General features: G+C 46.1%; 1 protein-coding gene across 2 annotated transcripts in view; it reads right to left on the bottom strand.

Annotated features, from left to right (window-relative positions):
• The window catches only part of NPR3 (natriuretic peptide receptor 3), a 55,336-nt gene that overhangs the window by 13,479 nt on the left and 17,694 nt on the right, over positions 1 to 24,163 (bottom strand). The gene's annotated exons all lie outside the window — the stretch shown is intronic.

Genomic DNA, 24,163 nt, shown 5'->3' with positions numbered 1-24,163 from the left:
GGCCTCACTCTCTGAGTCTACAACAATTACCCTACTTGTGTTTATACACATAATCCTTTAAATCATCTATAACTTTACCTAGAAGTAAGTCCCACCGAACGTATCTACTTCTGAGTAGGCATGCATTGCACTGTAACTCTGCTTTATCTTGTTAGGGCAGTGGTAAAATAATCTGTCATTGCTCAAACCCTGAAAGCAGAAACGATTCAGTGCCTGCTTCACAAAGCATCTTCATCAGCTATGGAAATACTGTCTCCCCGTTGTAATTGTGGAAGTTTTTTCAGACTGTGCTGTTTGTCTAATGATTGCTCTCCCCCAGCTCAAAACCTCCCTTACACATCTGTGAACTCTGGACTTTGCTCAACAGACTCCTTGTCTGTTGGAATACGAACCAGCAGCATGTTTTCTAAAGCGGTAAAACAATAAATAAAAGTTCCCCATCTTTTGTGGCCCTTTCAGTAAATGGCATGAGCTAAATGAAATGTCGCTTTCCACTACAAATCTCCAAAACAAATAAATGGGTTTGTGTTTTATAGCAGTACTGTCAGTATTGTCCTACGAGGAATCCAACTGTGAGTGTACTCTCTCAGGGTTGCATTTAGTATGCTTGGCCTTTGGGGGAAGCTCCTGTGGATTCAGAAAAGATGTAAGCAGCCCCTTCAAATTGGCAGGATTTGTCTCCAACAGCAAGCTCGTGATAATCACTTTTCACTGTGTATTGATTTTTGTCTTTTTTCTTTCGTTCCTCCAATATGTTTGAAGTACACATTGAAAATTCAAGTTCAATATAGCTTTGAAACAAAAGTCAATGTGAAGTAAGAAAATGCAGGCGTGAAGCACAGGATCAAAAGCAAGTAAGACTAATCAAAAGTAGTGGAAAGACACTTTAAGAATCTTTACTATCTATTTTAGGAACGCAATGAAGCTGCTTCAAACGCAGTAATATCATTGATCCATCCAGCTCAATATTGTCTACATTGACTGGCTCTGACTCTCCAGGGTTTCAGGCAGGGGTCTTTCCCAGCCCTACCCAGAAATGCAAGGTTGTTCCTCCCCCCCAATAATTTGTATTCATTTTCCAAATACAAAATCACAAAAAACAAAGGAAAAACTCAAACAAGGAAAAAAGCAAAAACAAAAATAAAACATAGAAAAGCATCTCTAATCTTATATTATTTGCTTAACTTTGTTGACTTCCTCAATTCCCCCCTCACTGGGTCCATTTTAAAATTGCAATTCAGCAGTTTTCATCTCATGTCTTAAATTAATCTAACACATTCTATCATTAATACTTAAATATTCTATTCTAAAAATAGAATAAGAAATGCAAGGTTTTGGAGCTGCATACTTTCTGCATTTAAGTGTGTGTTCTACCACTGAGCTACACCCCTTCCCTTTGAGAGGAATCCAAAAGAAGGCTGAATTGCACATTTGCTGAGTGTTTACAGGAGAACACCTTAAAGGCAATTTGCTAATTTCAGGAGCTATATACTCGCAATACTTCGTAGAATAGAATAAAAAACCTATACAATAATCTAACAGATGATTTATAAGACTGTTAAGGCAGCAGTTATGTTCAACCAATAACACCAGGTTGAAAATCCAAGATTCCATTTCGTTGATGTAGCAATGGTGTGACATTCAAATAGTAGGAACAGACAGAACTGTAGCACACCAATTGGGGACATGTGCAATCTCAGCCATGTGAGGCAGGAGAAAGGCGCCATCTTGCCCATGGTCTGATTATCTTTCCATTCTCCATATGAACCATATGTGAAGACCTTTCTCTATGGAAGGCCGATGGAGGCAATGTGGAATGTTTCCCCTCCTTTCCATTTCAGGTAATGTTTGCTGGAGGGGCAGGACAATTCAGTGGCAGAGAGTGACAGAGTACAGGAACGACCCCCCACATCTACAGTCCCATCACTCATCATGACTGGGACAGAAAGCGTGGGGCCAGCCTATCGCTCTCAGCTATCAAGCTGGGTTCAGGCCAGTATCATTAAGTGGTAGCAAGTTCCTGTGACTTAGCCTCTCCCTTAGACTGTCCCGTTTAACCACATTTTGGGGCACAACAGGGAGCTCTGCACCAACAGCTACACAGATGTCACTTTATAGGCAGCGGCTGGCAAGGCTGGCGAGAGGGACACCTCTGCCCAACCCAACCCCACCCTCCCCCAGCTGGTGGTTTGGATTCCAGTCTGAGCCAGAAAAGGGCCTGAACAAACTGGTACTGATGGAGGATCTGTGTGTGTATAGATGGAGGAGAATGTGTATCCCTGTAGGGAAGAACAAGCAAAAGCGCACTGTAAAGACTGATTATAGTTAACCTTGAGACTCCTAGAGCCAAACTGGACACGAGATGCAACTTTGTACCTAACTTGCAATATTGAGAAAAATCCTCCTGCTGAAGCTGGTATATGCTTTGGGAGGAACCCTAAAGAGGTGTAGCAGCAGAGGTAAATGGCTAATAGGAGAGACAGTGTCAAAAGGGGCTTAAGCAGGAGGGCAGAGGACATAAAAAGTTTTTGGGAGAAGTTGGGAGACAGGGTTGCCTACTCCTAAACAAGGGATATCTGTGTAGGAGTACCGTAGTTCTGATGCCTGAAGGCATTGCTACCATTGCTTATCAGAGAACCCCATAAGGTAAAAATAATAAATAAATCAGACAAGCTGCCACTTACAAATGAGGGAGATGAAATAGCCCCTGAAAGTGAGCCAGCTAGCTACCGGGATTTGGTAGTGCCCGGTGATTTCATCAGCTCCTTCTGGGCAACTAGATGGTATGCAGAATTAAGAGGGGGATGGGGTTATGATATTAACTGTCCACTCCCCAGGTCTCAGATATTTACTTAGCTAACAAGCAGGAACAGTGTTATCTTTTGGCACAAGGTTGGCAATTGCATCACTGGAATTCTAGCACTTCACTTTCCAGACATTGTGGGCAGCTTTCAAGTGCAAAACAGTCGCCTGCTCACTAGGGTGGAAAACCTCATGACTACTCTTCCATGAGGGGCGAGTGAAGAATATAAAAATAGGGGGGGGGGTGTTCTAGCTTAACCTTCCTGGTATGCATTATGAAAAAAGATGCCTGCACAAAGAAAATTGGCATGAATGGAAGAAGGCTAAAGCAGAATTTAGTTCCCTGGTATTTAGTTTTCTACTTGAAGAGGGGATTGCGTGGAGAAGCATTCAGTCATGTGAGCCCCAACCGGCAATCTGAAATAAAACAGAACTCCAGACACAGGTTTACCATCTCAGTGAAAACTAGGAGCTGGTGGTGCTATGATGTCTTTTTAAAAAAAAGTGGCCTAGATTTTGGGCAACAAACACTTATTTAGCGTTTGTTTTACAGCATAAGAGTTAAGTACAGATAAAATAAATGGTATTCAGAGACCTCGAAAAGAGTGCAGTTCATTACAAAATTTCACAACTTAAGCACACTGTGAACACTTAAGATGATTTTGCAATATTTGTGCATGTTGATGAGACCTTATCTCTTCCAAAGGTCAATGGCATTTCCTTTAGTCCATTCTAAAGATTTCCAAAGGGTGATATGAGGTCACTGGGCTTAGTACTGGCAACAGGAGCAAGGAGAAAGCATGCAAACCTACAGCCCCCCCACATGCTCACTGCACATAGAGGTGCGGGGGAAAGTCTTTTGCTTGAGACCCTGGAGAGCTGATGCCAGAAGAAGGCATGCAACGTGCCATCCAACCGTCTCAGGGACTTCAGATTTGTGTAGGTTTGCTTCTTAGCCTTTTCTTCTCCCAATGATATCCGGGAAGGCAGTGGAGGTTTAGGATCAGAGTCTTCCTTCTCCTAGATGGTCTAACTTCCCAGCCCCATCTACCCCTCACTTCCCTCTACAGCATGTGCAGAAATGGCATTGTATTAGAATGCTTATATTCATAAGGCTTTGGGAAAGTGCTTATTAAGGACTTGTCACCCATTTTTTAGTGAATTGTCATACATTACAGGTAATAATAATAATAATAATAATAATAATATATTATTTATACCCCGCCCTTCTGGCCAGGTTCCCCCAGCCAGGTACGTAAGGTGCTGAGATTCCCTTAAGCATTTGGCATCTTCAATTCCGTAAAGCAGGCATGACCAACTCCCAAGAGACTGTGATCTACTCACAGAGTTAAAAACTGGCAGTGATCTACCCCCTTTTGGGGGGTTCAGGTCAAAGTTGTTGAGCTTCTTTTAGGGAGGAGGAAAGCCACATTTTGGGGGGGGATGCAGGGCAAAAATGTTGAGCTTTTTTTTAAGGGGAGCTAAAGTTGTTGAGCTGCTTTGAGGGGAGCCAGTGATCTACCAGTGATCTACCACAGACGTCCAGCGATCTACTGGTAGATCACAATCTACCTGTTGGACGTGCCTGCTGTAAAGGAACAGGAACAGCTAAAGGAAGTTTGTTCCTTGAGGCAGAACAGCAAATGGCACTTGCCCTCCCCTTACTCTCAGTCAAAGTCCATAGTACCCAAGCTTGGCCAAGTTATTTTGGCACCTGAGACTGAAGATCCCACACCAGCCTTTTTCATGGGAGTTAAAATACAACAAAAATGAACTAAATAACTAGCGATTCTGTCTTTTTGTGACACCTAAAACCAACTGCCTGAGGTGGCTGCCTCATCTAACGGTACCTGTACTTTAGGCACTTTAGGCATTTTATTTGACACAGAAAGGAGGGCTAATAAATAAATAATTTTAATAATTTTAATAAATAAATGTTCATTTGTAGTGTAAACATGCCCTAAGTTGTTATGCTTCATTTGAATAGTCACCTTGTTTTCCTAGCTCTAGGAGGAAAAATAATTTGCTTTGATTCCTTTCTGGTTGCTTCCCACCCTTACATTTCAAAGTTGAAAATTTACTGATTTTGGAACAGCCACAGCCTGTCCTTTTGAGGCAGTATAAATCTATCCTGCCCCTGATCTCAAGAGCCCCTGATCTCAAAAGGGGATATATACTACAGTGACAAATAGCTTACAAACAAGGAAGCAAATTCCTTTCTCTGCAAACAGTAGATCTTATTAGGGTTCCCAATTGTATCTTTTTTATTACCACACTGTTTTTGAAGTGATTAACCAGAAAATAAATGGCTGTAAGCTCCTGGCAATGTTTACTTGTAAACTTACAATAAATCCCATAAATATTACCCCTACATCACCAATGGTTCCTCTTATTGTCTTCCTACTATTGAAAAACAAATTGCCACTTCATTAGATTGAGGAGCCAAGGTTTTTGTTTTTTTTAAAATGGATTTAAATAGGCTTTGAATCAAGCTCTAGGAGACACAGACCCTTTGGCTCTGCATCAGACATCCCATTCCTTCCAGAATTAAGCTGACATCACTTTTTGTTACAAAGAGCAAAGGAAAGCCAAGTTGGTTCTATTTATCCTTACTCTATTTGTTCTCTGAGTGGCCAGCCATACCCCGCAAGGTTCACAAGCAGGGCACACTGGCCCTGGATTATCTCTTGATAATCCCAAACACTTGTCAACCAGATAGATGATGAAAAGGTGGTTATGTTAGGCTAGCACAGAGTTGGGGGTCAGAAGAGGAGCCTGCTGGATCAGGCCAATAGCCCATCTAGTCCAGCATCCTGTTCTCACAGTGGCCAGCTAGATGCCACAAGCAGAACCTGAGCACATGAGCGCCCACTCCACACCTGAAATTAACTTTCATTGTTATCTGGTGTTCAAAAGAGGCATTGACTCCTATGATTGTTGTTATAGGAATTCTAAGGATATATATATATATATATATATATATATATATATATATATATATATTCATAAATGTACAAGGCAAACACATACATAAGTATATAAATCAGGTGTCTTAAATAGTACAGGAGAACAATCCTGAAGCCATTTTGACTCTCCCAAATTGACCTCAAATATTTCTCTGCAAGGAGGAAGGAAATGGGAAAAGCTTTCCAATTGTCTTTGGACTGTAGGGGCTTACACCTCCCTGTAAATACAGTCTGGCAAGTACCGGGTATCTGTTAAGCTGAGCACACTATCAATATGCGTAAGAGATTCAGGAACTAAGTATTTACCATCTCAAAGGAATGGCCAGGCTACCCAGAAAAGGCAATCAGGTATCAGGTATCCTGGCAGACAGGAGAGAAACAACACACTCAGATATTGGGCTGGGGACCACCTCTTTCTGTGATGTATCTATGATGTTTGGGGGGTGGTCTTGAGCTACAGGGTAGGCAATTTCAAAAGTCTATATAAGAGCTTGCACACCAATGTTCTGGGTTCCTCTCCTCCCTCCCCGCATGGAGTAAGCGGGGGATCCTGTTGCAACAGTTTAATAAATCATGCTTACTAGCTGCTTTGCTTCTCAATATTCTCTGGTTGGCCTCTGTTATTTTCTCCTACTGATAGAGAACCTACATAAGGACTCTATACGGGCTCTTGGATACCACACAAGGGGGAAAGGAGCAGATTTTTTTTTCTTATAACATTATTAGTACATGTTTATTGCTCCCTGTGAAGATGAAGCTTGTATTTAACTTGTACTGGATTATTGTGTTCTGAGTGTGCTTGCTCACTTTCATTTGGATACCCCATGTGTTCAAAACAGTGTGCAGTGTACACAGCCTTTAGACCCTTGGGAGAAAGGCAGATTATCTATGTACCATAATACATAAAAAATATGGCCAGTGAGCAAACATAGAATGCTAAACATTCAAATTAAATCAAAGGCTGTGCTTTGAGTGGGCCAAAAACCCACACACACAGGCATACACAAAAGGCCGCTACTAGAGACATTCTAGAGACCCAACGGTTCCAGAATGCTCCAGAACGGAATGTGGCACCCCTGTTCTCTAATAGGCCACTTTGCTATACTCGCCGTGGCTTGTGTCTTCTCAAAGCTTCCTCATTGGGTATGCACCATTCTGTCATTGGCTGGCACTGATTGGGCTACTGCCATGCATACAAAGGTTGCATGGTCTCAGCTGGGGAGGTGTGTGTGGTAATTTGAGCTGTAGTCCAGCACCACCCAGAAGGTCACAGATTCTGCATCCTGGCTAAAATATTATTTCTGGATTCTGGTTGAAGACACCCAGTGAGCTTTGTGGCCCCACAGGGTTTTGAACACAAGCTTTCTTGCTTCTGTCTCTGGTGGTAACATATAATAATAATTCTACCTCTCTTTGACTACAAAACCCCTTACTATGTCACCAAAGTTAGCTTTCTGCATGATTTCATCACTTATCATAAACCCACATGCCAGCTAGCTTGGAAAACAGCAGCTACAGAATTTATGCCATGGAATGGGCATGTCCACCCCAAGTTAAATGTGTACCTACATGGTCCTGAAACCGATACACACTTTGGATTCTCTGCACTTCTTTTTTAACATCAACAAAAACAACAACAAGGGTCTGTGGCAGATCTTAGAGCCACTGCACTTTTAGCAACTGGTATCTCTCATATGAGCAGAAAGTCTGTACAATAAAAACCACAGAAAAATTAAAACGGACATCAATTAAACACTGTGGAAGGATGTATTCTTAATTGCCTGCATAGGCCTGGTGGAATAGAGAAGTTTTCAGAAGATGTTTAAAAGTTGGCACAGCAGGTCCATGTGTGTGTGTGTGTGTGTGTGTGTGTGTGTATTTCTACGGTTGTGAATGTTAGAAAATTGGAAACAACTGGGGTTTTTTAGGTTGTTTTCTCTGTTTTTATTTTTTGTATTCTTGTGTAGTTACCTTTTTTCATCTGTTTTTGTATTGAATGGAAATAAGAGTATATATATATATATGTTCTTATTTCTGTATTATACTGTATTATAATTAAATCATTTTGAACTGTATTTAACCATTACTAAGTTTATATAACTTTATTTAAAAACAAACAAAACACACCACTATGGCCAATGGACAAGGACACTTTAAGAGTCACTGCCGTTGCAGAAATCACACATACGACACCCAGATGAAGTCACTAGTTCATACAAATGCCTCATCCATTCAGCCCCTGTGGTGGCACACTCCCAATGTTTATTACACTGGAGCTGTCTTCTCTGCAAACTTGCTCTAAGAATCCCAAAAGTCAGAAAATATGCACTGATTAAAATAGATCTGACAACAGAGGTGTTTCAAGTCCCTCAAAACTAGGGATGGAGGAAAATTTCATCCTGCATTTTTAAGTGAACTGACCTAATTCACACCTCCTAGATTAATACATAGATTGGAACATGCCCTGAATTTTGCAATGGAGCTCTAAAAACATACCAAAACAAAATTAAAAAATGTGTAATTAAGGCTAAAGTAACTTTAGACATGCATGAACCAAGATAAAAATGTAATTATGTTTGTGATACATATGGGATAACATATGCATTTAAATATGTATCTTCATACTTTTTTATTTTAAAAAAATCACATTCATGTATAATCAAGGCAAAACTGCCTTATGAATGAACACATGTGAAACTGACCTGAAATCAAATCAGACAGACCTGTCCATTCCTATTCAAAACACACAGGCATAGCTTTCTTGTGTTTTATTCTCTCAGTTTGATGCATATATTGCAAGAACTTCGAATTCAGATACTCAAAACTTATATTTTGTTTTTGGGTACACAGAAAATAGTACTATAAAGTCTTATAGTACCACGGGACCAAAATAATGGTTTGAAAGTGCACAGGGTGTTCCATTACTGGATATGTGCCAGAAGTGGTTTAGCCCAGCTGGCCACATGACCCGGAAAGCTGTCTGTGGACAAACGTCGGCTCCCTCAGCCTGAAAGCGGAGATGAGTGCCGCACCCCACAGTCGCCTTTGACTGGACTTTGACTGTCCAGGGGCAGTGGTGCAGTTAGCTGCATGGGCACCCGGAGCAGCACACATGCTGTGCACCCCAGGGGGGGCGCGAGGGGCGACAGTGTGATCCGCCGCACATGGGGGCAGTGGGGCAAGCCCCTGCGGTGTGCCTTTTTGTCACCCCCCTCAGGGATGACACCCAGGGCGGACCACCCCTACCGCCCCCCTTCCTATGCCCCTGTCCATGGATCCTCTACTTTTACCTTTTTTAAACCTGGAGACTGCTTCTTTATGAGCTTCTTGGAGAAAGAATAGAATGCACATATACTCAGCGCCGTCTTAGGCGCCCCTGGTGCCATGGTGCGCCGGATCCCTCCGGCGCCCTCCCACCCCGTTTCCCAGCGCGGTGGGTGGGTGGGCGCTGCGCGCCGCACGGGTGCAACAGGTGCTGCTGCATGGCAGGCGGGCGGGCAGGCGCAGCTGCGCGGCGGACCGGTCGGCCAGCGGGTGGGCGCAGCTCGCGGCGCCCTCCTGGCGGGCCGGCGCCATGGTGCCCTGCGCCACCCAGCCTGCACGTTGGGCCGGCCCTGCATATACTCAACCTAGTTTGGAGAAGCTTTCAGTAAATGGGGACTAAATGTAAGGCTTGGAGTTTTAATATTGCTGGTTTCAGGGCGGGGAATTCTGGTGTTTTTTTACAAGTGCCGTTTTAAATTGTTAAAGTGTATTTTTAATTGTTAGTTTTGTTTAACCAACACTAAGACTTTGGGGGAGGACTGGGTGTGACTGCAAATATATCCTGGGAACAGCAAGTTAACATAGATTAATTACATAACCCTGCCCAAATTAATGAACTCAATTTTCTTAGGAGCCCAGGGTGAGGGCATTTTCTCTCTCCCTCAACATTCAAAGCCACAAAAACAAGGTAGGATCTAGCCCTGCAAATGTGTGCAATTTAAAGATGTTGCCTTAAAAAATGATTAGACACGGTCATGGAGGATAGCTCAATCAACAGCTATGAGTCATGGTGGCTAAATGAAACCTCTGTGTTCAGAGGAAATGTATCTCTGAATACCAATTGCCAGGGGCAACAGCAGCAGCAGCAGCAGCAGACATTCCTCTTACTTTTGTGTTCCCTAGCAGATTTTGACCTGCCACAATAGAAAACAGTATGCTGGACTAGATGAGCTTTTGGTCTGGTAAGCAGCAGGGCACTTCTTGCATCATGGATGGGTGGGTGGCCTTCTAGATGTTGTTGCATTGTAACTTCCATTGGCCATCCTAACTAGGACTGATGGGAGTTGGAGTCCAACAACAACTGGAGATCCACAGGCTCTCCATCCTTGTCTTGTCTTAAATTGTTATGTACAGCTACCATTGGAAGAATTGATGCTTTTGAATTATGGTGCTGGAGGAGTTGAGAGTCCCATGGACTGCAAGAAGATCAAACCTACCCATTCTTAAGGAAATCAGCCCTGAGTGCTCACTGGAAGGACAGATCGTGAAGCTGAGGCTCCAATACTTTGGCCACCTCATGAGAAGAGATGAATCCTTGGAAAAGACCTTGATGTTGGGAAAGATGGAGGGCACTAGGAGAAGGGGACGACAGAGGACAAGATGAATGGACAGTGTTCTCGAAGCTACGAACATGAGTTTGACCAAACTGCGGGAGGCAGTGGAAGACAGGAGTGCCTGGCGTGCTATGGTTCATGGGGTCACGAAGAGTCGGACACGACTAAACGACTACAACAACAACAACAACAACAACCATTGGACACTAGAAACACCACTGCAATGTTTGCTAGAGAGCTCACAACAGTGCAGGCTTAACTTTTCATTATGTACTATTTCAACTTCTTAAAAAAAATACACACCACAACTCCAGAATTTTGAAAGTCACTGTTATTATATATTTGAATGAAGCAGAATTAAGGGACAAATTAGATGCCATATTGAATACTGTACACCTTTGCATTTAACACACAAGCTTTTTAATGCAAAACTGCTGGTGTGGTGTGTAAGTGTGTATTGTGGAAAGGTGGGGTTTAACTCTTCCCCCCCCCCCTAATATGATCCTAACAAAAGTCTGTCAATGGGAGATTCTCTCTCATTGCAGACATTGGCCTCAGAAGAGTGATTGTCAACCGCATGAAGGGCGGAAAGGTTTAGCAATTCCTCCGGCTTCTACTAGCTGCATTTTAGAACACTTGCATGCTAAATGCATTTAACATCTAGTTTGGCCCTAAATTTCAGGTGTCAGGAATGGTAGCAGTCAGAGATTAATGTATTGGGGTAGGTACAGAATTTGGACTGGCAGCATGAAGGCATTCATATAACACAGTACAATGTTCCTCCAAACTTAACGTTCCTAAATATATAAGTTTAGTCATAGCTGTAAAGGTTCACAGTGCTCAGAAGGTCTCATTGCCCTCAGGAGATTTCTCATTGGGACAGACGTTTTTAGCATCTAATGGAAACAGAAAGCTCAAAACACACAGCTTTTCATTACAGAGAACCAAACCACAGTATGGACTCAAATATCAATGTAGGTTCCTTCATTTGGGGTACAACATGTCCAGCACTGAGGGCTACACTTGAAGGACACCGCACATGAGAGAACCGATTCTACTTTGTATATTTTTCTTTCACATGTTCCATTGCTTGTACATAATCATTCCTATGCCCTCCCTTGTCAAACGTTTAACTTTAAACATGAACAATAGATGAGTCCATAACAGGAGTCCATCAAAACAAATCGGGCCTTTTCCACATCATACTTTTTTTTTTTTTACTTATCTTAAACAGAAGGGCTGCAGGCTTAGGATTCAATCCACATTTCATTCAAGTTAATGGCCACAGATTTTAATAAGAGTTGGACCCCACGCCACAAAAATATGCCTCAGGTAGGATCCATTTGTTGCCTTCTACTGAATTTTATCTATTGTGTGCCATAGCATTTGCAGTTCTTTAAGAAGATTCCACAATAAGTTCACCGGCGTTGATATACACACATTTCTTTTGGCATGTAGATGTGCTACTTAATAATGCCCCTCTAGGCCAAAAGGGACCCAGGTGGCGCTGTGGGCTAAACCACTGAGCCTAGGGCTTGCTGATCAGAAGGTCGGCAGTTCGAATCCCTGTGACGGGGTGAGCTCCCGTTGCTTGGTCCCAGCTCCTGCCAACCTAGCAGTTCGAAAGCACATCAAAATGCAAGTAGATAAATAGGAACCGCTATAGCGGGAAGGCAAACAGTGTTTCCATGTGCTGCTCTGGTTTGCCAGAAGCAGCTTTGTCATGCTGGCCACATGACCTGGAAGCTATACGCCAGCTCCTTCGGCCAATAATGCGAGATGAGCGCGCAAGTCAGGGGTCAGGGGTCCCTTTACCTTTACCTTTACCTAGGCCAAAAGTAAGCATAGCAAGAGCTATGTGGCTCCTACCAGAAGCAACAGTCTTGCATCTCCTCTTTCCCCTCCCGCCCCTGTAACATCTACCGGTAGTACTACAGGATACATGACCTGATATTATTTACTGTTCCCATATCCACAAGTGGCAGACAGTGCAGTGGAGTGCAAGTGTGGAAACTCACAGCACAATGATGTACTGCTACACTTAATACTAAGCATTAACCGAGGAAGACTACACATTGAATTGCTGCTTTTGGTGATGAGTGCGTGGCTTCTATAACTTCCAGTTCTGGCAGGATTTAAAGCTGACTTACGATGTCTTTGCTCTACATTGCTTTGTGGTTGTTTTTGATCCTGCCACTAATCTGCCATTGCTGGTGTATGAATTTTGTATTTTCTTATTTTATTGTTGGCTTCATTTTGTTGGCTTCATTTTGATTTTGTAAACCACCGTGGCTCTCTTTGATTAGCAATGCAGAAATATTTTATGAAAGAAAAAAACTGGCATTGGCACAGCTTTAATGCCCTGGGATTGAAGTTGATTAGGACTGCAGAATGTGAATCCATCAAAACTGCTTTGCAAAAATGTACTGTACTAGAAATCCTTCAGTTACAACTTAACCTACACCCAAGCCGTATGTTACCATAAAATTAATTCCAAGCCTCAGCAATACCTTACAGCAGGCACGTCCAACAGGTAGATCGTGATCTACCGGTAGATCACTGGACATCTGTAGTAGATCACTGGTAGATCACTGGCTCCCCCAAAGCAGCTCAACAACTTTAGCCCCCCTAAAAAAAGCTCAACAGTTTTGCCCTGCACCCCCCAGAAATGTGGCTTTCCTCCTCCCTAAAAAGCTCAACAACTTTGACCTGAACCCCAAAAAAGGGGGTAGATCACTGCCAGTTTTTAACTCTGTGAGTAGATCACAGTCTCTTGGGAGTTGGCCACCCCTGCCTTACAGCAAGGATGGTTTTCTTCCTGCCCTACTTGCTCTAAATGTCTCCCAAGTATTTCATTCAAAGGAAAATATGTCTATGTTCTAACACTCTGAGATTCCAACTGGGGATAATATGCTGAAAACCAATAAATGGACCTAAGGATTAGGTTGCTAAACTACTAAACATAACATTGAATGGGCCAGGACTGGGTAGATGTAGTCTGTTTCAAAATGTCCACATAAACAAGGGACAAAAATGCATCGGGGCATAAGGAAAAATAAGAATGTAATTTTATTCATAACAAAAAAATAAAAATAAAATTCCTTCCAGTAGCACCTTAGAGACCAACTAAGTTTGTCATTGGTATGAGCTTTCGTGTGCATGCACACTTATTCATTGTCAGTAAACATCAGGTATCTTGGGCTTAATCCTTTCAACAAAGATAGTGGGAAAGCTCTTGCTGTGTCTTTGGTGGCTATACAGTCATGCCACAAACTACTAATTGATAGTGGATTGATTCCGTCAGCAAAACATAAGCTTGCCATGTGAATTCGGTTTTTCTTGCCACTGAAAGCAAATCTGTGGTTTGCTTTTATTCTTTCAAAGACAATTAGCAAAGCACTCCAGATACTGAATAGTTCTATTCATTTGTACAAATTATTCCTTGGCAGCAGCCTCTTTATTTCCTCTCCTTTCTCTCCTGATGCATTTAAAAGAGGACACAAAAGCCTGCCTGTCATTAATCCTACTTGGCTGGTTTGGGAAAAGACAAGTGGTGCACACACCACTGAACATGCAACATTTTTGCTTTTTTAAACAAGAGATTTTTAGGAAGTGCTTAGCAATCTTCCAAAACCTCCACTTTCTGTAACTGTATAGTCCCAATTAATGGATAATGTGTTTTTTTTGGGGGGGGGAGAATGCCTGTGTGTGTGTGTGTGTGTGTGTGTGTGTGTGTGTGAGTGAGAGAGAGAGAGAGAGAGAGAGAGAGAGAGAGAGAGAGAGAGAGAGAGAGAGGGGTTGAGGGAACTGGAAGACAGATAAGTGGGAGTATTTGGCATGGAAATTATGGATCAGCTGACAAGCATTCCAATTTCTGCTGCCTCCCATGTAGCTTTTTAAAGATAATCAACACAATGCTAAATTGTTGCTTCAGAAGACTGGCAGTGCCTTCAACTCTCATTGACAAATGTTGTCTAACTGACCTGCTCATTAGAGAGAGAGAGAGAGAAAGAATATCTGATTAAAATAATTCATTTAATGCACTGGTGCACATTCTTTCAACAAGAAAAGTTATAAATCAATTAAGGCCTGCTCTTCATTCTCTCTGACATTAGTGTTGAGGAAATGCCTCTTACCGAGTGACAAAACTCTGATCCCACCAGACAATGCAACCCCGCTCTATCCAACCAACCTTGCTGGAATGTTTGTTAAATTAGTTAATTTTCCCCTTGCTTTTAAATGAGAAGAAAAAACAAGCCATGGGTGGCCTTGCTAACCTCAAAAGGCCAAATAGCCAAGGTTATAAAATCATCCCAGCTCAGAATACTGGATCTGAAATAAAAGCAGCATTTATTAAATTCTACCCCCAAACCAGTAACAGAGGTAGCATTAATAATTTTGAAAAGCAAAGCCTAAGCCAATTTCCTGTAAGAGTGCAGAATCATTTAATAAAAATGGACTGTGCCTGAACTTTAACTGAAAAACAATTTTTAGTAAACTAGGTATGTCAGGATCTATTTTTACTCTGGGGTTGTCCTTACTTTTTACAGGCATAGTAACACTATAATGGCTACAAGCCTGATCACCACTCATTTTCTTATGGATATTCAAATCATACCCCTCTTCAGCACTCATATATTATTATATAAATGTTCTTTTAAAAATTGAAATTGTGGATTTATAGCATGAAGAATGGACAAACTATTCATTTGTTGCAAGACACTTGTTCTCCAGCCAGTAAGGGCAATTTGTGTGCATGTTTTGGGGTGGGGGGTCACACGTCTTCCCACAGCTACTGCTTCCTTTGTAGCCAAATTGCTATTTGCCAGCAATAGATATGTGCACCTTTCCTAACACCCAACCAACTGCAGGTGTGTCTGGAGGAAGAAGATTATCTGGACCCATTTCATTCTGGCTTCAGACCCAGTTCCATGGATGAGTACCCCAATTGATGACCGTTTATCTTTAAGTGGCTTTTGACAGAACTGACTGTGATGTTCAAAGTGTTGATGCTGACCTTTAAAGCCCTAAATGGCCTCGGTCCAGTATACCTGAAGGAGCGTCCCCACCCCCGTCGTTCTGCCCGGACATTGAGGTCCAGTACCGAGGGCCTTCTGGCGGTTCCCTCGTTGCGAGAAGCCAAGTTGCAGGGAACCAGGCAGAGGGCCTTCTCGGTGGTGGCGCCCGCCCTGTGGAACGCCCTCCCATCAGATGTCAAAGAGAAAAACAGCTACCAGATTTTTAGAAGACATCTGAAGGAAGCCCTGTTTAGGGAGGCTTTTAATGTTTAATAGATTATTTCATTTTTCTGCTGGAAGCCGCCCAGAGTGGCTGGGGAAACCCAGCCAGATGGGTGGCGTATAAATAAATATATTATTATTATTATTATTATTATTATTATTATTATTATTATTATTATTATTATTGCATAAGGGACATTTCACTGAAATTTCAGTTTCCATGACCAAATTGCTATGTTGACAATGTGGGCAGAGTAGATTCACTTATTATTATGGCTATAAGGCTGTAAGGTTCCTCAAGGGTCTATTCCGTCCCTTGTGTTATGAAACCACTGGAAAAAGTACAATATCATCAGTATGCTGATGGCATGCAGCTCTACCTCTCCATGCCATATAAATCAGCAAAGGCTGTACCAGCAACTAGACAAGTGGGGGCTGGAGCCGGTGGTGGGCTGGATGGCAGCCAATAAACCGAGGCTGAAACTGATTAAGAGGGAGGCGCTGTGGGCAGGCGGTTCTCATATTAGGGAATTAGGTAGGCAGCCTGCTCTGGGGGTGGTTGCACATCTGAAGGAGCAGGTGTACAGTCTCCTTGAAGCCAATCTGTCACTAGAGGCCCAAATGGCTTCTGTGGCAAGGTATACTTTATGCTCCACTACAGCTGGCTAGTTCGCTGCAGCACTTCCATTTGGACTACTTCCATGCACTCTACATGGGGCTACCCTTGAAGATGGTCTGGAAGATGCAGAATGTGGTTGCCAGGATAGTGACTGGGGCAGTACAGATGGACCATACATCAATATCCCAGTGTGTCCTGTTTCAGGCCAGGTTCCCAACTGAAGAGGGTCCACAAGGCCCACAAGCAGTCCAGGAACTGGGCAAACGGCTAGCAGTAAAGACCAGGGCACAGGCCAAGGGCAAGAGGCAATACACAGCCTGGCCACACACAGATAGGTGTTCAGGCCAGGTGTGTAGCTGATGGAAAAACAGCTCTCCCACCCAGGTACTTTTGAACTGGAGCTGCTGGAACCACATCAGGGTCCTGCTGAATTCCACCAGTTATCAGAGAGAGGTCTCCTCATGGGGAGGACCTTGCCTCCGAAGGAGTCTTTTCCTGAATTATGGCAGGAATTATGGGGCAGGTTGCCACCTGTCATTTAAGGAGCTGTTGCTCACGTGGGCTTGGGGACCATTCAGCTTCTTGGACAATACTCCCTGGCTGTCTGGTTCAAAAGCCCTGACTCTGAAGTGCTTTTCAAGTGTATTTTACATTGTTTTAAATTCTGTGTTCTTCAGGGAAAAGGTATAGATAAAAATATAAGAAACAACAGCATCTCAAAGAAACAAAAATCAAAATCAAATGTATGTCATTTGATTCTGAAAAGGTTGTAGTTTCTGTTAAGTAAGAAAAACAGAACCAGCTTCTGCCCTTGGTAAACTTGTACAGTGTCTTTTGGATAAGAAAACATAACAGTGGTGTACATATATCTGAAGAGAGCATGGCATTATTGAAACTTCTATACATACACCCTATCTAATCCATGGAATAAAATCTCTTATGGGTGCCCTGTTATGTAAAGTTCAGTAATAGTAATCTAGAGGGAACCAGATTTATGCAGTTATTTAAGATACTGTTCACCTTCCTCTACAAAACAATAGACTATTGAAAAGAAATTTCATATGCCCAGGGCCAGATTCTGTAAGCTTTAAGTATGCAGGACATGCCAACTTGGGAACAAACTTTTGTGCTATAGATTCGCGTAGTTTTTGGCGTTTACTTTTAACAATAGCTATCTCAGGGCTTAAGGCTGGAGTCATAAAATGACAGTTTGTAATTTTACCACCAGCTAAGGAATATGTGGGTGAGGCTAGACTTGGCTCCTGCCAAGTCATCGTGCTTCTGAATTAGCGAATTAGGCTGCAAACATAACCTCACATACCAGGGAGTAAGCTTCACTGAATTCAGTGGGACTTACTTCTGAGTAGGCATGCTTAGAATTCTAGCTTCATGTAAATTTCTAGGATCACAAGAGGAAAATAATGGAACCATATAATATATTAAGAAACTTTCATCAGAATCAGAAGATATCCTTTTTTCCTATCTCTATGGGATTTTAGAAAGGCTATACAGTCAAACCTCGGTTTAAGCCTACCTGTCGCGGACCCGCAAGTGTATATATCCGGATTCTGTAGCGTCAGATGAGCATACACGATCTGCTCAGCTCGCATGTGCGCAGAAGCGCTCTATTGGCGCTTCACGCACGTGCAGAAGTGTGCCTTCGGCGAGCGACCACCTCCGCAGAACGGATTGCGGTCGCAAACCGAGGTACCACTGTATTACCACCTGTCACAGTGGCCGGAGTGGACTACTTCAGAGTAACTACGCTACGCAGCTCTGCATTTTATTCTTTTATTGGTGCTGCGTATTTACAGTGCTCAAGTCATTGCTATTTACACGGAGCGATGTTGTCAGTCGGTTTCAGAACCTCCTAATGGCTTTTGGCGCGTCTTTCTCAAAAGCTTTGGCAGACCCATCCTCTTGCCCCTCCTCTTCCTGCGTAATTCTGGAGTTGGAGGGATGGGTCTTCCCCCCTTGCTTGCCCCTTCCTGTCCCACCTGGGACCCTGGCTCCTCTACCTTGCCTGAGCCTCGGACACGACTTCCTGCTTCCCCACTGGAATCGGAACTCTCCCTGCTTTCCCCTTTGCTCGGGGACGGGCTTGAACTCAGGAGGGGAGGGACTTCGCGATATCCCCTGTCCCTCACATCCACCCCCCTCCCAAGCTCTCCTTCACCCCTCCCCAGGCCCCCCCCATGTGTCGGTGACGACTGGAAGCCTAAGAACTCAGTGCTCTCCGAGCCCGTTGGTGTGAATACCTCCCCCCAGTCCTGCGAGCCCCCCCCTTCCGCCTGGGCGGACGGGAATCCCAAAAAGTCCGTGGCGTCAGAGCTGGTGGGGGTAAAAACGTTCTGCCAATCTGCTCCTTCCTCTGACTGGGTGGATCTCGGTGACACCCATACCTCATCCTCTGGTTCCTCAAACTCCGCTTCCCAGCGCCATGGTGAGCTGCTCTCCCGTGCCTCCTCCTCCTCCCCCTCCCTTTCCATGTGCCAGGGCTTGGGTCTGTGGGGAAAGAGGGCGTGAAATTCTTCCACCAAGAATTCCTCCTGTATCTGAGTGGCTGGGACCCATTCATTCTGGGACGGTGGAGCATCCTCCCATGCCATGAGGTACTCCAGTCCCCCCACCCCCCACCTTGAATCCAGGATGGCCGTGGCCTCATTGAGTTGCTCCCTGCCTTCCCTCTCCCCCCCTCCCTCGGGGGTTTGTTCGCTGTCTCGGAGCCTGCTGCTTTCCCTGTACGGCGACAGCAGCGATCTATGAAACACTGGATGCACCCTCATGTCCTCTGGCAGTGCCAGCCTGTATGCCACCGGGTTTACCTGTTGCGTGACCGTGAAGGGGCCCAGCCTTTTGGGTGCCAGCTTTTTGCACCTCCCTCTGGTGGGAAGGCCCTCCGAGGACAACCACACCTTGTCCCCCACCCTGATGACCTCCCCTTGTCGCCTGTGGCGATCTGCCCCCTTTTTGTACGCTTCCTTGGCCCTCTCCAAGTGTTCTCTGAGCTGCTGGTGCACCGTCTCCAGTTCCTCTGCCCAATCCTCAGCCTGTGGGCCCTCCTCCTCCTCCTCCTCCCTCTCCCTCTCTGGGAAAGATCTGAGGTCGCGCCCGTAATTGGCCTTAAAGGGCGACACCCCTGTGGAGACGTGCACTGCATTGTTGTAGGCAAATTCTGCTAGTGGCAAGCGATCCACCCAGTCCGTTTGCCGCTGGCTGACGTAGCATCTCAGGTACTGCTGCAGAATGGCGTTGACCCTCTCCGCTTGTCCGTTGGTCTGCGGGTGTCTAGCCGTCGACAAGCTGACCTCCACCTGCAGGAGGTTCATGAGCCGCCGCCAGAACCTGGAAACAAATTGGCGGCCACGATCCGAAATAACCCTTAAAGGTAATCCATGCAGTCTGAAAATGTGATCAACAAACAGTTTGGCTGTCTCTTCTGCCGAGACTGCCCTGGCACACGGTATAAAGTGACACATTTTGGACATAAGGTCCACCACCACCAACACTGCAGTCTTACCCCTGGACGAAGGCAGATCTGTGATGAAGTCCATGGACACCACTTCCCACGGCCTGTGTGGTGTGGCTAAGGGCTCCAGCAACCCTGGTGGCGCTGCTCTGACCACCTTCGCCCGCTGGCAGGTGGTACAGCCCCTTACATAGTCTCGAACATCTTCCCTCACCCCTGGCCACCAGAAGTGTCTCATGACTAGGTGAGCGGTTTTGTCCCTTCCAAAATGCCCCGCTGTAGGGTTGTCGTGCATCTGCTTGAGGACCGTACGTCGAAGCTGGGTGGTGGGTAGGTACAGCGCACCCTTGTAGAAAAGCAGCCCTCTGCGTTCTGCAAAGTCTTTTGCCTGCTCCCTCCCCCCTCTCAGTTCTCTGAAGATGCGGTTGGCAAATTCATCCGCTGCCGTCAGTGCTGTGAGTTCTGCCTCGCTCACCACAGCTGCTCCGCAGGACCATGCCGACGGGGGGAAAATGTGCCTTGGGGCTGGTGGCGCCTCCTCCTCCATGTACTCTGGCTTGCGGGAGAGGGCATCCGCCCTGACATTCTGCTCCCCCGGGATGTAGTGGATGGAGAAGTTGAAGTTCGAGAAGAACTCTGCCCACCGTATCTGCCGCTGGTTGAGCACCCTGGCAGTTCTCCAGAACTCCAGGTTCTTGTGGTCTGTGCACACCTGGATGGGGTGCTTCGCGCCCACCAGGAAGTGTCGCCAGTGCTGGAACGCAGCGTAGATCGCAAGAAGTTCCCTATCAAACACTGTGTAGTTGCGTTCAGGCTGTGTCAGCTTCCTGGAGAAGAAGGCACAGGGTCTCCACTCCCTGTTGGCGTCCAGTTGCAACAAAATTGCGCCCACAGCTTTTTCAGAAGCATCTGTCTCAATGCGTAGGGGCGCGTCCTGCACCACATGGAACAGGTTTTGGTCTGAGGCGAACACTCTCTTGAGGCTTTCGAACGCTGCTTGCGCCTCTGGTGTCCACTTGAACTTCTGCTTGCCTCTCAGGCAGTCCGTGATGGGAGCCGTAACGCGAGAGAAGTTCTTGATGAACTTCCTGTAGAAGTTAGCGAAGCCTAGTAGGCGTTGGGCATCTTTGCGCGTCCTGGGGCTGTGCCAGTCCAGGATGGCCTGCACCTTGTCCTTGTCCATCGCCAGCCCCTTGTCTGACAGCTTGTAGCCCAGGAAGTCCACCTCTTTGGTGTGAAACTTGCACTTCTCCAGCTTCACATACAGGTGGTGCTCCTTCAGGCGTTGCAACACCTCTCTGACATCTTTCACATGCTGCACTGGGTCATTCGAGTAGATAAGGATGTCATCTAGGAAGACCAAGCATTTCCTGAAGAGGAGGGACCCCAGGACGTGGTGCATGAAGGCCTGGAAGCATGCTGAGCCCCCTTGCAAACCGAAGGGCATCACCAGATATTCAAAAGAGCCCAGAGGCGTGAACATCGTGGTTTTCCATTCATCTCCTTCCCGGATCCTGATCAAGTTGTACGCCCCCCTTAGGTCCAGCTTGGTGAAAATCTTGCCCCTGCGTGCCGCTGTCAGGAGATCATCCACTCTGGGCATGGGGAAAGCCACGGGCTCTGTCACCGAATTCAGCCGTCTAAAGTCCACCACAAGACGGCGCTGTTGCGTGTCTTTCTTGTCCACCCAGAAGACCGGGCTGCCCCCTGCTGCCTTGCTTTCCCTTATGAACCCCCGCTTGAGGTTCTTGTCGATGAAAGCGCGCAGATCCTCCAGCTCCTGGTCTGACATGGCGTACAGCTTGGCTGGGGGTATCGTCGCCCCTGGCACCAGGTTGATCTGGCAGTCAAAAGGCCTGTGCGGGGGTAGGTGGTCGGACTCCGCTTCGCTGAAGACCTCCTGCAGGTCCCAGTACTGCTTGGGTATTGCCTCACCCCCTTTGATATGCATGGTGGCCACCGTGGCTATCGGAGGCCCCTCCCCTGGTTGGTGCTGCATGCAATGTTCCAGACAAAAGTCTGACCCAAACGTGATGCACCTCTGGTGCCAACTGATGGAGGGGTCGTGGCGCGCCAGCCAGCTCATGCCCAAGACGATGGGGGGGTCTGAGATGGTGGTGACGTTGAACGCCAGTGTCTCTGAGTGCCTTCCCACCGTCATTCTCATGGGGGGGGTTTGATGTGTGATGGCCCCTCCCAGCAGCTCCCTGCCGTCAATGGTTGCTACGTGCAGAGGAAAATCCAACTGCAAAAGCTGGATTTGGTGCTCTTCTGCAAAGCTTCTCGAGAAGAAGTTGGCGGACGCCCCACTGTCAATTAAGGCGAGGACCGTCAGGGGATAGCCATTTGGGAGCGTTAGCGTCACTTCTAGAACCACTCCTGCTCTGGGAGGGGTGGGCTGGCTCTGCACCTCTCTGTGCGGGTGGGCGGGCTGGGGCTGTTGTCTGCTGACTGTGCCTGGCTGCTGCCCCTTGTCTCCTGCAGCCAGGCTTTCCCGTTTCCCTGCTGTGGTGCTGCGTCAGTGGGGGAGGGCACCACCGTTCCCGCCTTTCCTTGCCACTCCCTGCGATGTGGGCAGTCTCTGACGAGATGCTGGGGTGAGTTGCAGAGAAAGCAATTCCCGCCCCTTCCCTCCTTGCGTCTTGGCGCCGCTGGGGTTTGAAAAGCCCGCGCGCGCGCGCTATCAATCTGCATGGGCTCCTGGTCCTGGCTGGCTCCAGGCGTGGCCTGAAAGGGTTGTTGAGGGAGTGGCTTCTCCTGCGACCGTGGGAACCAAGCCCGCTTTGCGCGCGTCGCTTGCTTGTCGTTCCACCGGGATTCCTGCCTCACCCCCACCGCCAGAGCTGCTTTGCTCAGCTGATCCATAGTACTGGGCTTTGGACCTCTCGAGAGTTCATCCTTCACCTCCTCGCTCAAACCCAAGTAAAACGCAGCTTGCATGGGAGGCGAATCCAAAACCCACCCCAGTCTGTGCACCAGCATGGTGAATTTCGCCCAATATGCGCGAACTGTCATATTTCCTTGGCGTAAATTATGCAGTTCCTCCTTAGTCTGGTCCAAATGACTATCGGACGAATACATCGTCCTCAAACCTTCTAGAAATTGTTGGACATTTTTCATGCAAGGATTCTTGGTTGCGATTAATGGTCTTAGCCACTCCCTGGCTGCTCCGGTGAGATGTTCCACAATAAACGCTACTCTGTGCTCATCATCGGGGAACTCATTCTGGTGCAGCTCAAGAGCATACACGATCTCAGTCTCAAAGCCCTGAAACTCCTTCGGGTCTCCATTGAACTTGCTTACAAGGGTCCCTGCTCTCCTTCCTGGCAGCACTTGGACTTGGGGAGCCCCTCCCGCCTTGTTTTTCTCTGCATCCAGCTTGTTTTGGAGGTCTACCGCCACCGCCCTTAAATGCTGCTCTTTTTCCTGGAGCTCTCTCACCTGTTCCGCAAGTTGTAGCCGGTCGTCCTGGACCTTCTTAGTCTCCTCTTTAGCTGCCTTCAATTCTCCCTGCGCCTGCAGCGACAGCTGTTGCAGTTCTAGCTGGGCTTGCTCAGCGATCTGCCGCCACTTCTCCGCCTCGGACACGCTCATCCCGGCAACTCCGAAGTAGCCCAAAAATGATTAGGAGGTTGCTGTCACAGTGGCCGGAGTGGACTACTTCAGAGTAACTACGCTACGCAGCTCTGCATTTTATTCTTTTATTGGTGCTGCGTATTTACAGTGCTCAAGTCATTGCTATTTACACGGAGCGATGTTGTCAGTCGGTTTCAGAACCTCCTAATGGCTTTTGGCGCGTCTTTCTCCAACACAAAAGCTTTGGCAGACCCATCCTCTTGCCCCTCCTCTTCCTGCGTAATTCTGGAGTTGGAGGGATGGGTCTTCCCCCCTTGCTTGCCCCTTCCTGTCCCACCTGGGACCCTGGCTCCTCTACCTTGCCTGAGCCTCGGACACGACTTCCTGCTTCCCCACTGGAATCGGAACTCTCCCTGCTTTCCCCTTTGCTCGGGGACGGGCTTGAACTCAGGAGGGGAGGGACTTCGCGATATCCCCTGTCCCTCACACCACCTGTCAGGTAAATGGGAATAGGCAGGTGCCAGCAAAAGAACTGAATTATGGTATAGTTTCAGGAGGCCTGTCTTTCATCTTTCCTCCTACTTTGGCTTGTTGAGCCAATACAGTCCAAAGTTAAGGTGTATTTATGATGGCAGATTACTACCATTGGAATTGTCCCCCCCCCCAGTGCATGTTTTGCTATTAGCAGTAGTTTGAGGTTACATTTTACTGTGTGATTTAAGAGAACATACTGGTATTTTCACCGTGTTGCTTAAAAGACTGCAGATGGCTCTCGAGAACTGTTAACAACTCTCCGTCCTTCTGAGCAGAGTTCCTATTCAAGGCCAAGGTTGTATTCTTTTGCACCAAGGCAGAATGAAGAACAGTAAATCAACTCTTTATGCTTTTGTTAG

This window comes from Zootoca vivipara, chromosome 11, assembly GCF_963506605.1.
Source record: "Zootoca vivipara chromosome 11, rZooViv1.1, whole genome shotgun sequence".
Taxonomy (NCBI): Eukaryota; Metazoa; Chordata; class Lepidosauria; order Squamata; family Lacertidae; genus Zootoca; species Zootoca vivipara.
Note: the sequence above shows the minus strand (reverse complement) of the source record. Positions and strands in the feature narration are given on the sequence as shown.